This window comes from Fistularia commersonii, chromosome 8 (genome assembly GCF_037954325.1).
Source record: "Fistularia commersonii isolate RoL2024-O1a breed Wild chromosome 8, RoL_Fcom_v1.0, whole genome shotgun sequence".
NCBI classification, from domain to species: domain Eukaryota; kingdom Metazoa; phylum Chordata; class Actinopteri; order Syngnathiformes; family Fistulariidae; genus Fistularia; species Fistularia commersonii.
Window position 1 is genome coordinate 313,923 of NC_141291.1, and position 17,619 is coordinate 331,541.

General features: G+C 57.0%; 1 protein-coding gene across 2 annotated transcripts in view; it reads right to left on the reverse strand.

Annotated features, from left to right (window-relative positions):
* LOC147231573 (cadherin-20-like) overlaps positions 1–16,938 on the reverse strand; it is a 45,505-nt gene extending 28,567 nt beyond the window's left edge. Inside the window, exons 1-2 of one of the 2 annotated variants that reach the window (XM_086150445.1) lie at positions 16,770–16,938; positions 1,121–1,226 (exon numbers count right to left, since the gene is read on the reverse strand). The gene's annotated coding sequence lies outside the window, so the exon portion shown is untranslated. The remainder of the gene's footprint in view (positions 1–1,120; positions 1,227–16,769) is intronic. The other variant, XM_086150446.1, reaches the window with a different exon arrangement.
* Positions 16,939–17,619: the final 681 nt, after the last annotated feature.

Here is a 17,619-nt window from a genome sequence, read left to right on the forward strand (position 1 = left end):
TCCTCTCCCACGCACTCACACACTTCCCCGGCTCACTTCATTAACACACACTTGCACACAGACACACGTACACACCCACACACACTCACATGATGACGTCCCGCCCCCCCCGCGCCGGGCTCGCTCCGGGACGTCTCCAGCTCCGCCAGACGACCGGCTCATTTTCCCCGGCGCATGTTTCACACCCGCGCTGCCAGAAATCTGATGCTAACGCGGCGTCGCTGTCGACGGCCGGCTCTCGTCGCTCCATCCCCGCCATCGGGTTTCGGGCCGCGGGGTGAAAGGGGGGTGAAAGGGGGGTGAAAAACCAGGTGCCTCCATTCGCCGCTCGCGATGAGCTTTGTGTCGCAGCTTCCTGACAAATACCTTTTCACAGCAACATTTCTGCGGCTCAAGGAAAGTAAGCAAACCGCCATCTTTTCTTCCATCACATAATCAACGTCAAGAACTTGATATTGTGAAAACAATGTGAGGGATTGATCCCGGGATTGATCCCGGGATTGATCCCGGGATTGATCCCAGGTGAGCTCCTGAAGAAACCCTCCTTCATGGAGGGGTTCGCTGGAGTTTAACCCCGCTGTGACCGGACCGCGACATCGCAGGGACGCATGCAGGCGTACGACACGTCTGGACCATGCAGGGTCTCCACTGAACCTCCTGCGTGTGTGTGTGTGGACCGTTGGAGGAACCCGGAGAACCCTGAGGAGCTGCACGCAGACCCGGGGAGAACATGAGACCTCCAGGCTGTGAGGCTGAGGTTCAGACCGCTGCACCGCCGGCCGGCCTTCTGTGCCATTAGCAAGGAGCAGCAAAGTGTGTGACATCCATGTCTCATCTGTGTGTGTGTGTGTGTGTGCGTGGGTGTGTGGGTGGGTGCTTTTGTGTGTGTGTGCGTGTGTGAGTGCAGCCACTGCTTGCCAAGCTTTCTCTTTTTGTTTTGTTTTTGAATAATGGCGTCCGGCTGCCCGCTCCTCACTGAGGTGAATAGATGTCAGCCAGTGAATGCTGGCGTCCATTAACCAGCGCCACCGCTTGCTTTTCTGTGCTGGTTAGGGGTGGAGGTGTGTGTGTGTGTGTGTGTGTGTGTGTGTGTGTGAGTGAATTAATTATGTTTTATCACCTTTTAGCTGATTGAAGTCTACCTTCTCCCCTCAGACGGCTCGCTTCCCGCTCACGTCTTCGCCGGCGCCAAATGGATCAGGACTCGTCAGCGGACGCCGCCATCCCTGCCGGGCAGCACACAGATGAACAGATGAACTCCACGCCACCTCGCCGTGGTCGCCGTGGTTGCCGTGGTTGCCGTGGTCGCCGTGGCCCCACTGGTTTCCCCCGCCGTGCTTTTTCGGGGGAAACGCAAACTCCGTTCACTTGGAATCCAAGGGTTCAACGGGAAAAACTACAAATATGTCCGCCTTGGTTTAAACTGCAGCAAATTATGCCAAACATGTGGTCCCAGCAGAGCCTGCAGGATGAGAAGGTGAGCGGCAGGAGGTCTCTGGATGCGGCTCCTGACTGACGGGTCGAAACCGGACGAGCTCCGGCATCCACACGACCACCGGTGGAGGAGAAACGGCAGGAATGAATCAAGTCAGTGAGGAACTGGAGTGAAGCCTCAGTCTGAGACCAGTCCAAAACTTCTCTGCAAGTGTTTAAAGAGTCCGATCTGGACAGAGGAAGGAGTGTGTGTGTGTGTGTGTGTGTGTGTGTGTGTGTGTGTGTGTGTGAGGAGTGCCTTTGAATGGGTGCAGCGTTCAAGGACGGAGGACGAGTGGTTTATTTGTTAATCGCTCACATCGTCCCTAATTGGGCTCCTTTGAGTTGGAGGGTGTGTGTAGTTCAAATTATAGCCCCGCTCTGTGTGTATGTGTGTGTGCGTGTGTGTGTGTGTGTGTGTGTGTGTGTGTGTGTGTGTATGTGTGTGTGTGTGTGGTTGTGTAGTTTCAACTGAAAGATGAAACAATGTTTTCACAGCAGCTACTGGTCCTAAAGAGAAGTAGAAGAAGAAGGAGCAGAAGAAGCAGAGAAGGTCACGGAGGTCCTCGGGTCCCTCTGGGCCCTGAGGACCTCCCGTCTCCTGGCCAAAGGAAAAAACTCAATGAAGAAGAAGGGGAGAAGAACGCCTGGAGAAGCTCAAGGGATGTATCTGCTGACTGCCGGGGTCTCCTGGTCACTCGTGAAGGGCTGAGAGCAGCCAGCAGGTCCTCCAGAACATGACGGAGAAGAAGGAGGAGGAGGAGGAGAGCACTGGTTGAAAAGGAGTCTGGATAGATTTATCTGGGCGGTGCAGCGAGGGGGGGTTGTATCTTCAGGGGACATGTTCCTGGCGCTGAGATGTTCCAGGTCCCAAACAACAGATTCCTCCGTGGACACGCTGATGTTTGACGTGGAGGTTCCTGGAGAACCATGTTTACAGGAAGCTCGGCAGCTTTCTGTCCCTTTGTGTAAACCTCGCTGTGATTGGCCGCTCTCCATGTCCACCTCGGTGAATGAGGGCCTCCCGTCCGAGCTCCGGGTCCTGGAGAACCTCCGACTGTAAACCAAACCTCACGCTCTCCAGGCGGCCTGGAGATTCATGCTCGCATAGAGATGGTTCGTTCTCCTGAAGCAGACGCTACGCCATGCTGGAGCTCCGGTCCTGACATGGATGGATGGATGGATGGATGGATGGATGGATGGATGGATGGATGGACGGATCTAGTAAAGCTGTGATGTGTGAGTGATCCGTTTTCGTTTGAGGTCGTGCATCCTTTGGGGAATTGTAGTTTTCATAAGACTACAGGTGTCATGGCGGCTGTTCAGAAGTAGCAGAAGGTCGTCCAGGACGATTTTCCCTTTGAACAAACGCATGAATAATGAAAGCTTCCCGCGGGCCGGAGCCGTCCTCTGGCGGCCTCGGAGCAGAGTGCAGAGTGAAGGCTGCTGGCTGCTAGCTGCTAACTGCTGCTAACTGCTGCTAACTGCTGCTAACTGCTGCTAACTGCTAACTGCTAACTGCTGCTAACTGCTGCTAACTGCTGCTAACTGCTAACTGCTGCTAACTGCTGCTAACTGCTGCTGACTGCCAACTGCCACTCGCTGCTGTGTAAAAGTCAGCTTCCCCCCCAAGGACCTTCTCCACTTGGAGATGACTTGGCGCCTCGCCGCCTCCCAGGTGTGATTACGACCATGACATTTGCCAACAGAGGGACGGATCATCCCGGTAGATGTTTCCGTGGCGGTGAAGGTGAAACGAGGCCTGGCCGGCGGGATGGAGAGCAGAGGAGGAGCAGAGCGACCTTCGGCCGGCGAGGAGCAGAAGAGCGGCAAGAGCTGGCGGAGTCCAGACCCGAGGACTCCACGTCTCCACCCGGGCGACGCCGCGAAGGAAGGTCGCCCTCCGATGGGACTTTCAGCTCGCCGCTCCAGATGGCGTGGACCTCGCGTCGATCTTGGAGCGCCACCTCGCCAGGACCCTCCTCCTCCCCCCGGCGTGGAAGGAGGAGATCGGAGATGCCGAGGGCGCCACGCCTGCGGCTCCCGGCTCCGAGAAGAGGGATTAGTTTGTATCTGGCCGAACAGGACGGGTTCCTGCGGCCCGAGGTGGAACCCAGGAGGAGAGCCGGCTTTGAACAGAACAAGAAACATCTCACACCAGGAGCCCGGAGGTCTCCGTCCGTCCTGCATCTCCAATCCCGTCTCACCAGCAGATCTAAAGTCTGGCCAAGTATATTTGTTTTCTCTCCTCGAAGCCTCCAGACTCACGTCGCTGGACGGGCGGCTCCTCGTCCAGACGTCCGGAGTCACGGGACGCCCGGCGGTCGGGCTCACGGCTGCCACCTTGTGGCCGCGAGCGCAGAAGCAGCTCCAAACCTTAGCCCATTTCTCACCGCTGAACCTTCTCGGTACTTTCAGACAGCAGAGGAGCCAGGGACCATGGACCTCAGCTCCAAGAACCATCTCAGCTCCGACTCCACAGGATGTCTTGGATGCTTGTTGATCGTTGGAACCCGCGCCCGTTAGCACGTACTTCCAGTGGACTGTGGAGCGCCGCTTTTAAAACCTACTGTGGTCTCTGCTCAGATGTTTTCTTAGGACAAAATGGAAGCAAGAAACGGAGTGACGAAGAGGACCGAGCTCTTCTGGCCTGCTGCATCTCAGAGGGGTTTCCAGAGCTCGCAGAGGAACATCTACATTTTTGCAAAGTAAGTCAGGAGTTAGCTGATGGCTAACCGGGTTCTCCAACCCTCTTATGGTCCATGATTATTATCCATCAACGCCGTGGCAGCTTCCACCTCTGCGGTGTCAATATTGTCTTCCCATTCTTCTTCTTCTTCGGTGGAGCGTGGATCTGAAGGTGCAGGTCACGGACGCTGGTGTCCCAGCGGCCCATACACTGGTCCCTCGCTGCCAGTGGGAATGCTCAACCAGAAGGTTCTCCTGGAGGAGGCCACCTCCTGGAGCAGAGGTGGAGTTGGACACTTCTCAGAAGCGTCCTGTCTGAAAGCAGCTATTGAAACCTCCATTTCCAACAAAGCCTCCTCTTCTAAACCAGGTGATTTTACTTCCAACAGCACTGGATCACCCTGGCGAGGCTGGTCCTGAACTTGAGGCACTGCAGGTCCTTCTGGTCTGGTTTGGGCGTCGGAACAGATAGGATGACTTCCTGCCAACCTCTGGAGTGGATCCTCGTGTACGACCTTCCAGGAGGCAGCAGAACTTTGGCTGAGACGCTTTTTGAAAATAAACAAAGACATCCGAAGCCTCGTGTCATCTTTGAAGGAGGCTGTTGAAGCGACAGTCTGGGAAAGGAGCATGAAGCAGAAGATAATCTGCCACTCCTCGCCTGGTCCTCCACCCTCCCAGCCGGGTTCTCCATCCAGAACCCCCGAGCTCATCGGCTGCGATCCCTTCCGCTCGCTGCCGTTTCAGGTACAATCACAGACTCGACGGCGGCCGGAGGACGTTCTCCGACGTTCTCCGACGTTCTCCGACATTCTCCGACGCCTCTCTGGCAGCAGGTACTGCCGATGCCCGTCCTGTCCCTGCGGCAACGATTCTTATCTGGTCTACAATTTGACGCCCTCTCCACGGCCGACAGGCTCGATCTGCCGTCGGCTTCCCGTCGTGATCGGATCGCAATCCTTCCTCCACAAGTCTACTGAGAAACAGCAGGAGCACGAAGGAGAAGGAAGAGCCGGGGCCGAAACCTCTCATCGGCTCCAGAGGTGAGGAAGAGGAGGAAGAAGAAGAAGATTCAGCACGAGGCTGATGATGACACAGGACGGAATAACGCCTTATGGAAGGTGACATTCGACAGATGACTCTGTTAAAATCGGCTTCATGTAAAACCTGACGAACGTCATTCTTGCATATAGCGAGTGTGACGTTCATGAGAGACAATACTCACGATGGGCTAAGTATTGCTAGCGCTAGCAATCTAGTCATAGACAGAATCCACACAACAGGTTAAGAATCGCTAATGCTAGCATTCAAGGCATAAGGCGATACTCACTGAGGGCTAAGAGTTGCTACTCCTGGCAAACTAGCACTAGAAGGCTACATGCTACAACAGTTGCCTAAGCTAGCACTCTACTAGTTGATGGAATACTTACTGTGTACTAAAAGTTGCTCACGCTAGCAAACTAGTGAAGAGAGTACTGACTGTGCTAAGAGTGGCTAATGCTAGCGCTCCTGTTGCAGAGCGACGACACGGCCAAGCTTCGGTTCCTCTCAGAGGACCGGCGTCAGGCTTTCTGCCAAACAGTGTCTTGTGAATGTGAGGATGTTCCGAACATCTAGCACCCCCCCATCGCGCCATTCTTAGGCGCCGCCCCTCTCAAGCCCCGCCTCCGTCCGAATCGCCGCGGCTGCATCAGCTGGCGCCACGGCGGCGCCTTTGAGAGGAATTAGCATGACACGGGGAGAGCGTCGGCAGGCGAGCTGCGCCGCCACGGCTCCGCCCCCTCCCGCCCGACACGCTCCGATCTGAACCGCGTTTTCCCAAGCTGGTTTGTTTCCTCTTCCTCCATGTTGTTGTTGTTGTTGTCGGCGCGGAGGAAGGAGAGAGACGGCAGAGCAGAAGTCAGGATTGATCGCAGGCTGATCTCCATATCATTGATTTCCGGCGCAGGTTGTTCCCCCCGAAGCTGCGACCTTCGACCGCATCGGCAGCAACTCGTCAGAGCAGATAAACGGCACAGAAAGAGGCGCGTCGTTTCCAGCCCTCTGAAAAAAATCACTTTCTTTTCATTCCAGCGCGAAAGCATCCGCGGGGGGGGGGGGGGGGGGCCAAGAAGGGCTGAGGAACAGATGATCGCCACGGCGACGCCCAGGACTCAAACACTCAAAGGAGCGTCCGGGCCGGCGAGGGGCGCCGCGGGGCAGGAAGGAAAAGCGGGATGATTTTGTCATAACGAGAGAAATATTCCAGGCGATGTGTGTTTTTTTCCGGGGGATCAGACCATCCGTCCCGAGGCGAAGGACGGGCCAGAAGGCGCCGCTGACACATCCTCACACCTGATTTAAAGTTAAGGAGAGAAAGGGAAAAGTTTCCCTCGCCGTGCCGAATATGGATATATATAACAACATGCCAGCCGTCAGAACATGGGCTTATTATTCCCTCTGTCGCCACTCACAGGCGCTCTGACATCTGTGCCTCACAGGGATCTGCAGATCTGCAGATAACAAGGACCGGGTTCCGGCCCGCCGCGACCAACGCTGAGGATTCCTGATGAAGAGATGAAAACTCACTCGGTGGCGAGGGTTCAGTTCAACGCGGATGTTTTCCTGCGGCCCCCGGACCCACATTCACCTGATCACACACACACACACACACACACACACACACACACACACACACACACACACACACACACACACTTGTCCAATAATAAACACGCAACGCTTTTGTTGTCATCGCTCAAGAATGCACAGTCAAATGCTGCACGGCCTCAGAAGGTTTCTCCATCACACTTCCCGCTCGGGATTAGAACTGACAACCCTCGTTACCACCTAGCCCCTTAGCCCCTTAGCCCCCTAGCCCCCTAGCCACCTAGCCACCTAGCCACCTAGCCACCAAACCCCCTAGCCACCTAGCCACCTAGCCACCTAGCCACCTAGCCACCTAGCCCCCGGCTAGTTTAGCCCACGCAGCCCGCTGTCCTCAGGAGAGATGAAACGAGATCCGAGTCAAGATGAAATTTTTCCGAGCCAGATTCGAGGATGCGACCGGCGCATCCAATTTCCGGGGCCTTGAACGCACCGTGAAGAAGCTCCGCCCGCCGCTCAGACGGCGAGGAGCCCCGGAGAACAAAGCTATTAGCCGAGTCCTCCTGGGTCCGGAGGACGGCGCCATGAGGATCCTCCACTCCAACCTGGCGAGTCCTCCCTCCGCCCCCCCGCACCTGCCAGGATCTTCACCTTCCCGTCTCAGGCGGCGCGTTGGAAGATGAGCGCTGGCGGCCAAATGTCAAGGAGTGTGTGCGGCGCCGCTGTGTTTACTTCCTCCGCCTCTCCTCGCGCTCCAGACGTCCTGCGGCCCCCCCCGCCCCCCCGCCTCCTCTTTAAAGTGCAACTTTGACGGCACGTTTGTTCAACACGCCGAGAATCCTCGGCCCGCGGGCCGGAGACGCCGCGTGTGGACGTTCACCAATTTACAATTGGACGTGTTTCACGCTTTGCCTTCAGAGGACGGGGGGGGGGTTGTGGATCTCCGACGGCTCCGAAAAAAGATGCATGAAAACGGTGTGTTCCACGGCGGCGGGCCTCTGCGCTCCGCTGACTTCCAAAGGAGAGATTTGCACAGGATTCCAGTCGTGGTCACGGCGCCGTGGGAAGGATGTTTCCGGCCGGTGGAGGTGGATGGAGGTCGAGAGCGGCGAGGGGCTTCCTGAAAGACCAAGACTCACCCCGGGTGAGAAAGACAAGTCGGGCTCCGCGGAGAAAAGACACCCGAGCCCGTCGTGCCGATTCAATCGTGAGCGTTGGCGGGCCGTCCATCTGGGAGGCGCCGCTCCAGACTGAGACTCCACACCTTTGAACATCTCAGAAGACCTGGAGGTTGATTTTAAAAGGTTCGCTTTGTTTCCTGTCGCCGGGGATCCGCGGCCCCCATGAGTGAACGGCCCCCATCCACCTCTGCCGCCGCTCCCAATCCGATGGCTTTCCTGCAGCTCATTTCATTCCCACTTCAACTCCCAGGGAGCTGCCGCTGGCGCCGCCGCCTCAGTAGAAACATGGCTGCCGCAGAAACGTCACCCCCACAAAAGCCTGGGCAGGGCAAAGGACGACCACCGACAGATTCCGGACCTTCTGCTTTGGCCCTGTGCGAGTTCCTTGGTGGATATCTAGCTCCACGCCGCCATCTCACCGTGCTCCACCTCTGAGCTGCGTGGCTGCGAGGCGGAGCGGAGCTCCAGGATGAAGACGCACCCGCTCGCTTGAAGCTCTGCGGCTCCACAGAAGTCAACCAACAACCAAATGGCCAAATCCTCGCCAGTTTGTCCGCGTCGAGCGGCCGGTTCTCCGCCCGTTTCCCGAAGTCTTGGCCAACAGCTCCTTGAACCCCGGAGGTGCCCTTAAAATTATAGATGGATATAGAATATAGAAGGTAGGGACCCCGGACCCGGCGTCCCGCATCGCCCACGAAGGTCTCTATTAACCTCCGGTGCATCTCTGAGCAGATCCGACAAGGAGAGGAAGATCAGAAATGGAGGAGGGCGGAGAGAAGGAGCCCCCTTCAAAATAAACACAAAACATGGCAGATTTAATTTGTCATCTCGGGTGGTAAAAATTGTCCCGGCGGAGGAAACAAACGACGGTTCCACGAGCCGGCGCTGGTGATTCATCAGAGCATCTCCATAAATCATTCTGACACTTGAGTGGAGCTGGAGGGGGACGGAGGGACATCTCTCGCTCTCCCGGGACGAGAACCACGGCTGACGAGCGCAGGACGACCGGCGGCGGCGGCGGCGTCTCCACGTCGCTCTGCTCCTGCGTTTCACTTTGTGGCCGTCTTTGGTTGGCGCTCGATCGGCGCCGTCCGCCGTGAATAATTGATTCCCATCCGTCTACATCCCGCTGCGCTTTTCACCTCCTGTGTACAAAACTTAGCCTAGCTTATGTTTAAATTTGCCGTACGACACAAGTATGCTCATCATTAACAACACATGACTGTGACCACAAGCAGGCTGGGAGCGCCGTCATCGGCTTCACGCACGGACCATCATTTCGTTTACGCTGCGGCGCCCTGAACGGCGGCGAACCCTCTGTCAGAAGGTTAGAGTTAGCCTCACTCGGAGGAACAGCCATGCTAACAGTGGTGACGGCGACCTGACGCCCTGACCTCAGGCGGCAGGCAGGCGTCTTTGGGCGCCGCCGCCTGTCGGTGTTCTGTCAACCCAAAGCCCGGGCGGGCCGCTTCGGTCGCAGCTGCGCGGGCGTCATGCGAGCAGCGCAGAGGTGAATCTCCTGCAGAACCTGCAGGAGACACTGCAGGAGACACTGCAGGAGACACTGCAGGAGACACTGCAGGAGACACTGCAGGACTCCCATTTGGAAAGTCACAGCAGGCAAGAGTCATTTGGAGGTTGGGGTGAGAAGAAAAAGATGTTTACGTTGCACTGAGAGCGCTCTGACCCGCTCTGACCCGCTCTGACCCGCTCTGACCCGCCCGGCCTCCGCCGGCCTCAAGCTAACAGGCTAGCACCTTCCCGTCCTGTCCGGCGGGTTCTGAGCTTCTCCGCCTTCGCCCCGCCTGCGGCAACTGGCTGGAGGCCACATCGCCAGCGCCCCCTGCTGGGAACCCCCTCCAGCCAGAGACACATTGATACAACCAATGAGATCCTTCCTTCGCCCCGTACGTCAGAGAAGAAGGCCCGGTCACCGATCTAAACGGATCTCCATGTGGTCCTCAGAAGCATCTAGACGGGACATGAGGAAGTACTCTGGTTAGTTTCTGCTGACAGCACAGGTGACAGTCTGGACCCTCTGTGAGACTTTCTGCCGGGACCGAACCGGGCCGACGTCACACCTCGGAGGCTCCTGATTGGCCGGTTTGAAGCGCGGAGCGCCAGCAAAAAGAACCAAAAACAAACAAAAGCCTGCGATGTCGCATCGCCATCCTGTAAATTCAGCAACCGTGCAAAGAAACCCGATATTTATTGTCCTGCTCCGAGAGCAGCCTCGCAGGGCCGAGCCCCGATATTACTTCATAAGGCAGCTGGATATGAGGGGAGCCATTCCCCCTATAGCTGTCCACCTCCTGTGTGTGTGTGTGTGTGTGTGTGTGTGTGTGTGTGCCGCCCCCCCCCAGAGGCTCACATAGTTGTGTTTATATGGGCTTCACCAGATGTTGATCTGAGTGCTGAACAGAAGACAGACTTCGCCAGCAGCTGAAGACATCCATCACAGTCCTTCTCCTTCTTCACCTCCTTCTCCTTCTCCTTCTCCTTCTCCCTGTACTTCTTCTTCTTCTTCTTCTTCCAGGTCCATTGAGAAGTCTCTCTCCAGAGCTGCATCTTCAGGGCCTCCTCCCACGGTCCAGGCCACGGCGCCGGCGTTGTGTGTGGGCTCTCAGCTCTTCTCCGTTTGCCGATCTTCTCCGAAGGGTTCGGCAGTCGGACCCCGGTGATGCGGGTTTGGGAAGGAACATTCATACGCTCTTCATCCATGACGCTGGCCGGGGGCGGAGCCTATCTCCCTGCTGGGATGGGATGAGGGGCGGGGTCACTCTGGACCAATCAGAGGGACACATACTGACGGACAACCGTTCACACTCTCATCCAAATGTCTGGATGACGAAGGTTCTCCACCGGACCTCCTGCGTGGACACGGGGAGAACGTGGAGACTCCACACCTGTAGGCCTCCTGTGGGAATCCAACCATGGACCTTCTGGCTGTGTCACATATACATCATTCTTTATATGTACATATGTGTTTGTATCATCTCTCATCATGTATGAAGTGCAGAAGGTCCAGGACCAGGACATGGAGCTGCAGCTTTTCCCTGTTTGCTCTCCTGCGGGTCTCCTGTGGTTCTGCAGGTTCTCCACCTGCTGCGCCACAGAACCTTCCCGTCAGTGAAACTCGGTTTTTAACGGCGGCGCTTTAAGTGGCTGAAATCAGGCTGGAGCGTCTCGGGAAGAAACCGAAGGAGGAACATCCACAAATGTAGCACTTCTGGAAGCAGAGAGAAGGACGGGTGCCTCATCAGTCCGTGATGTGGAGGAGAAGAAGGACCAGAAGACAGAGAGAGAAGGTCTTCACTGCAGGTTTAACAATAAGAAGCTCATACAAAGCTCGCGTTTCAGAGACGTTCCTGCATCAGCAACATCTGCCAGAGTCTATGCACACACACACACACACACACACACACACACACACACACACACACACACACACACACACACACACACACACACACACACACACACACACCTAAACACCTAAACTCCCCTTCCTGTCCTCTAAAATATGAACACTACTTGTGATCAGAGCTGACGTTCATTCATTCTGTCGTTCATCCATTCATTCGTTCGCCGCTGCTCAGCCAATCCCTGACGCCCGTGCGGTGGAGGCGGGGTTTGACCCGGACCGGCCACCCGTCAGTCACTGACCTCTCGGGGTCTCCGGTGAGACTTAGAGAAGGTCTGCTGGCCGCCTGGAGGGTTTGAAGCGCTGAGGTTTGCTCCTGAGAAGATCTCAAAGCTTCGGCGGAGCCCCTGCCGCCCATGGGTTTGAAGGACAGCGTGCCAGGAGGACCTTCAGGAGCAGGAACCGTCCAAAGCTTCACTCGTTGCTGAGGTGAAGCCACAGGATCCTCGGCGGTGAAAAGACGATCTCGGCCGAAACGTGAACATGAAGCTGCTCTTCTGGGGAAGGACCTCGAGGCAAAGACCTCAGGAGCCTCACGAGGTTGGAGTTCATTGACCCGGTCCTGATGTTTGTGGACCTTCAGGAGCTCGAGAGATGCTTCCCGCCAGAAAGTAGGTGTCTCCTGGCGACCTCTGACTGGGAGGAGAACGTCAGCTCAGCAGCATCGGGACGGGAGGCGTCATCAACCGTGAGCTGCCCCGGGTTCTTCTGCTTTCAGCTCCATCTACAACCTCCTCCTCCTCCTCCACCCTGTCTGTGTGTGCTCTCTGATGAGTGGAGTGTGTGTGTGTGTGTGTTCGTGTGTGTGTGTGTGTGTGTGTGTGTGTGTGTGTGTACGGGGGGGAGTGAACATCTCTTTTGAACCAGGATAGAGTCAGATCAAAAAGCTTGTGTGCAGAATCTTTCAGCAGGGAGGAGCCTCACGTGCATGTGAGTGTGCGTGTGTGCATGTGAGTGTGCGTGTGTGCATGTGAGTGTGCGTGTGTGTGTGCATGTGAGTGTGCGTGTGTGTGTGTGCATGTGAGTGTACGTGTGTGTGTGTGTGTGTGTACATATCAGAGTTCCATGTGTCGACCCCCCCAGGAGGTGTGAGCCTGGTGGTGTCTCAGTTTCAAGGGAAGCCAGTGTGAAGGCAGTAATTGTTCCAGGAGTTAGTCGGGCCCGAGGCGTCACGAGCACCTGGAGGTCCATGAAGGGACGACCTGAGAGCTCCAAGACGCCATCCGATGGTCTGACGGTTGTCCTGAGGCCTTCAGAAGACGAGCGTGACCTTTGGACCTTTGCGTGTCGGACCTCCCTCACCTCCGGCCTCGGACGGTCGCTACAAGACGCAACATGGGCGACCGAGGAGCGAAGGCGGAGATGAAACGCGAGCCTGCGGCAGAGCGGAGCGCCGATCACGCCGGCGTCGCACGCTGAGGTCGGGCGTGGAGAAGAAAAAAGAGCAGAAGAAGAAGAAGAAAGCTAATCTTCCATGAGACAACTGTCACGGCGGGAAGTTCTCACTTCCCTCGCAGCTGCAGATGATGCGGGTGATAAGTGTCAAATAGGGCCCCTGTGTGTGTGTGTGTGTGTGTGTGTGTGTGTGTGTGTGTGTGTGTGTGTGTGTGTGTGTGTGCGCACGCCCCCTGAGCTCAAGTTTCCCCTTCATCCCCGTGTCCGTGGCAACCGTCCACGGCCGCTATCGTTTAACACGCTACACCTGTTGGGGCCGAACCTGATACCTGCAGGTAATGGACTGGAGTTCAAAGAGCGGAAACTTTCTTTTTTTCTTGGTTTGCAGAAGGCACTCTTGATGATCACACACACACACACACACACACACACACACACACACACACACACACACACACACACACACACACAGATACACGCCAAAAGCTCTTACAGGCTCTGAAATCCTGCAGAAATCCATTAAATAACCCAAACGTCCAACTTCTGCAGACCTTCTGAGGGGCTGCATGTTCCCACCTGGTCACCATGACAACCAGGGTCTACAGGTCTCCACCTGGAGGCTCAGGTCCACCACATGATGTGAATCGTGCCACAAACATTGTTATCAAATGGAGCGGCTAATGAGCTCCTGAGAATGAGCACGTTGATGCTGTCCGGTCTCCAGACTCCTCCACAAGAGGAGATGCGTTCCTTCCTTCTGGTCCTGACCTCTCATACTGGAGCAGGATCTCGACGTCCTCCAGGAGCTGGTCGTCGGTCTCGGACGCTGATGAACCTGGTTCGGTGGAGGTCCGAGGAGCTGCGTGCCTCGGCGGCGCAGAGCTTCAGGGGCGGCGGCGGATCGGACCCCTTTTTACGGACAATGAATCCCGAGGTTTCCCGTCGGGTCCTCGATCATCTGGAGATGTTAGTATGAGCCGATGGTTGAGATGTTGCGTTCCTCCCCGGGGCCTCTGAAGGGTGCGGATCAGGCCGATCAGGTTTCTGCGGGTCGGGGGGGACGATGAAACCCGGGCCGCCGTCCTCTTTACGCTTCACGAAGTCCAAACCCACAAAGCCCGAGGTCTGCAGGACCTTTGGCTCCTCTGAACTTTCTGATGTTTCATGTTTTCTTTGAAGTGTGAAGATGCTCGCCCCTCCCCCTCCCGTTGCCCCCGGCGCCCCGTGGCCTCCTCCGCTCCCCGCAGATGGTTTGATCCACCGGGAGTTCATCGCCTAACCGTCCTCGGCGTGAATTATCCCGCAGCAGAAAGCAAACTCGCAAAACTTTCCCAGATCAAATCACAACCCGAAAAACAGGCGTTGCCATGGTGATAAATCCATAGGTCTCCAGTTTCTCCCGGTGTCTGGTTCCAGGCTTCTTCTCTCTGCAGGTTCTTCAGCCAAGGAAATGAAAGCCCGGAGATGCCGGCCCTCGGCGCTGGATGTGGCGTCCAGCAGGGGGCGACGAGCCTCCACCTGCGGGGCGTCTCTTGGAGACGACCGGGAACCCCGACGTCCAGACCTGCTCCTGTCCATCAGACATGGATTGACTGCTGGAGACCTTCCTCTGGAGACCTCCTCCAGGAGCAGGACCAGAGTAGGATCAATCCAGATGAATTCCACAGACGAGGTTCTCCGCACCTTCCTCACTTTGGACGGCTCCGCTGTCGGGGAACCGAGAAGAAGGAGGTCCAGGAGGCCGAGGCGGCACCTCGTTGGCCGGCATCGGAGAGAACGTTATGAAATGGAGCTTTGGTGTCTTCAGACCCGTCATCCTCCGGGACCTCGCAGGTCCAGTCGCACACAAAGCAGGACAACGGTGGAGACCGGAAAAGTTCGGCAGCACGTCTTCAGGTCCATAGTGCTCCTCGTCCAGCTGGAATGGTGGACATCTGGCTCGGCATCTGAAGGGTCGATCCGAAATCGTCTTCTCTCCTGGAACGACGGAGGTGGCGAACGGTCGGCGCCAAACCTGACGAGGTTCAGATGCGTTTCTCCGAGGTTGCTTGATACCTGAGGAGAGCTTTGTGTCTCCTTCCCCAACAGAAGAGAAGAGCCTGGAGACACCAGGCTTTCCATCTGCTGACTCCGGATATCCCAGCGGAAACGAGGTCTTCTGGGTCTTCGGACGGTATCTTCCCGCTTGGTCTCCCATCCTGAGAGCCGGAGCTGAGGGAACCTTCTCAGGAGACGCCTTGAATTCCAAGTTCTTCTGCAGGTCGCCTGGAGAGCCCGACCTTCTTAGACCTGGAACCCGGCGGAGGTCTCCACCCTTCTGCTCCGCTGCAGGTCATAAACTCAGCATGGACCCGGTGGTTTGACGGTGCCTTCAGCAGATGTTCTCCAAAAGCCTGCCTTCTTCTCTTGGCCTTCAGGACCCACAGTGGGACAATCCAGCGCCGGGATCTTCTGGCCTCCTTCCCCCGTCCACAGAGCGGAGACGTCTCTTCCACACCCCGCAGAGCTGGAGGTGACCTTCCAGGAGCTGGAGCTGCTCCTTCAGAGCGTCCTGAGATGTTTGGAGGAGATGCGACCTCACACGGTCGCAGGCTGATCGACAGCACGCCGTTTCCAGGGTCACCACAACCCCGGCAGGCTTCCAGTAATTGGCTCTCGCTACCATAGGCTCCGCCCCCACCCGTCGGCTCTTCGCTGCCTCGCCTCGCCATTTTGCAGACACTCATTGCGTTTCTTCTCCGCCCGATAAGGAGCCGGTCGGCCCTTCGGCCGGGGGCCGCCGCCGTTTCCACGGCGACCCCAGCGACGACTGCATGCTCGTCTTTGAGGGCGTCGAGCCGCCGCTCACCCTTTCTTCAGCCGCTCGCCGGCTCACGGCGGCGCCGGGATGGAACCTCAGGACGCACGCAGCTGTTCACCCTCACGCTCCTGATGCTTTGGATTCAACAACGTGTTGACGGTTCCACCATCGCCCTGATCTTCTGACGGAGGGTCCATGCAGGAGACCGGACCGACCACCAGGAGGTCCTGAACGCCACCTCACCTGAAACCCCCGCTCGCACCGAGCACGTGCAATGACGTCTTCTTCTGGCGAACGGGCGCCAAATGACCGGACCGGATCACCAAGGTGTTGGACCTTCACCGCACGAGGAACCCGGAGGAGCAGAAGTCCTTCTTATAAATCATCTGGTTTGATGTCGCTGAGCCTTCTGGAGTTTGTTCTGGAAAACTACAAGCCAGAACCTCCGTGGGACCACAAGCCTCCAACTTCTTGAAGTGGATGAAAGTGAAGTCCTAGCAGGTTCTAGTGATGTGAAGGTGGCGGCTGCTGTGTGTGTGAGTGTGTGTGTGTATGAGTGTGTGTGTGTGTTTGTATGAGTGTGTGTGTGTGAGTGTGTGTTGGGGGGGAAGCTTTGTTGCATAAGGCAAACAAAGCATGAAAACGCTGCAGCAATTAGTCGCGTCCCAACACATTTACCCCCCCGGCTGCTGGTTCGACGCCGCCGCCGATCACAGAACCAATCAGAGGCTTTAATGAGAGCGAGTGGGGGTGGGGGGGGGTGGATGGGGGGGGCAGAGGAGCGGTGCAGCCCCCGGGGGGGAGGAGGGGGGGGGGGGGGGAGGGGGGTAAATGTAGATGCCTAATGAATTCAGCCACACAATGAAATCTTTATCCGGGGCTGCTGGGGGGTCAGAGGGGTTTCTGCTCTGCGAGGGGGAAAAATAGAAATGCCCCTGTTTGCTGCTGGCTCTGCCTCCCTTCAGCTGCCGTGGCAACACGGCTCCTCCTCCTCAAGCCCTCCGACACCCCGCTACACTTGTTGGGTCCCGCTCTCCACCGCTGGAACCCGGAGCCGGGAGGAGACCTCCCGAACCGCGGGAGATCTCCACGACCGGAGAACCGCAGAAGACCTCCCTGACAGGAGAAGACCTCCCGATGGGCGGCGGACACCGACCGCTCGTGTCAGAAAGAGAACCGAACCAAACCCCGGCAGGTGAAGACAAACACACGGAGGTCCTACCTTCCTTCGGAAGTCCAACTTCTCCTCTGCGGTTCCTCCCCGGGTTCCTCCTGGACGTGAACGGACCGACCACGGAGGTTCGGAATGCCGGGATTAAATAAAGGTCAAAACAGCTGCGGCTCTCCTGCTGCTTCTCTCCGTGCAGGAACACACTGACGGGGAAAGTGATCTTCAGGTGAAGAGACTTCCTCTCTCTCTCCGTGTCTCCTCCTCCTCCTCCTCCTCCTCTCTGCTCTCGGTGGACGAGCTCTTCCAGCTCTCTCTCTCTCTGCGTCTGAAAGCTCTGCTGTGGCTGCATCCACTCCTCCCTCTCCTCCTCCTCTTCTTCTTCCTCCTCCTCCTCTTCTTCTTCTTCCTCCTCTTCTTCTTCTTCCTCCTCCTCCTCTTCTTCCTCCTCCTCTTCTTCTTCTTCTTCCTCCTCCTCCTCTTCTGCTCGGCTCATGAATGTTTAGACCCGGCAGTTGTGACTGAGAGGCGGTGAAAGAACCTGTGGGGAGGAAAAGTAAAACCGAACGTCGGTCTGCTCGGGTTCCTCCTGGTCCTGGTCCTGGTCCGTGTTCCTCACCGCTGTCCTCCTCCTGGTCCTGGTCCTGGTCCTGGTCCGTGTTCCTCACCGCTGACCTCCTCCTGGTCCTGGTCCTGGTCCATGTTCCTCACCGCTGACCTCCTCCTGGTCCTGGTCCTGGTCCTGGTCCTGGTCCGTCCTGGCGGAGCGTTCACGCCTCCTCCTCCTCCTCCTCGAGGTGAAGTTCTGGTCCGGTCCTGCGTGGTGTCCCGTGGAAGCTGTGAAGAAGCAGGAAGATGCTTGATGAATAAGTCATGTTTCCCGCCCTGGGACAGTGAATGATTA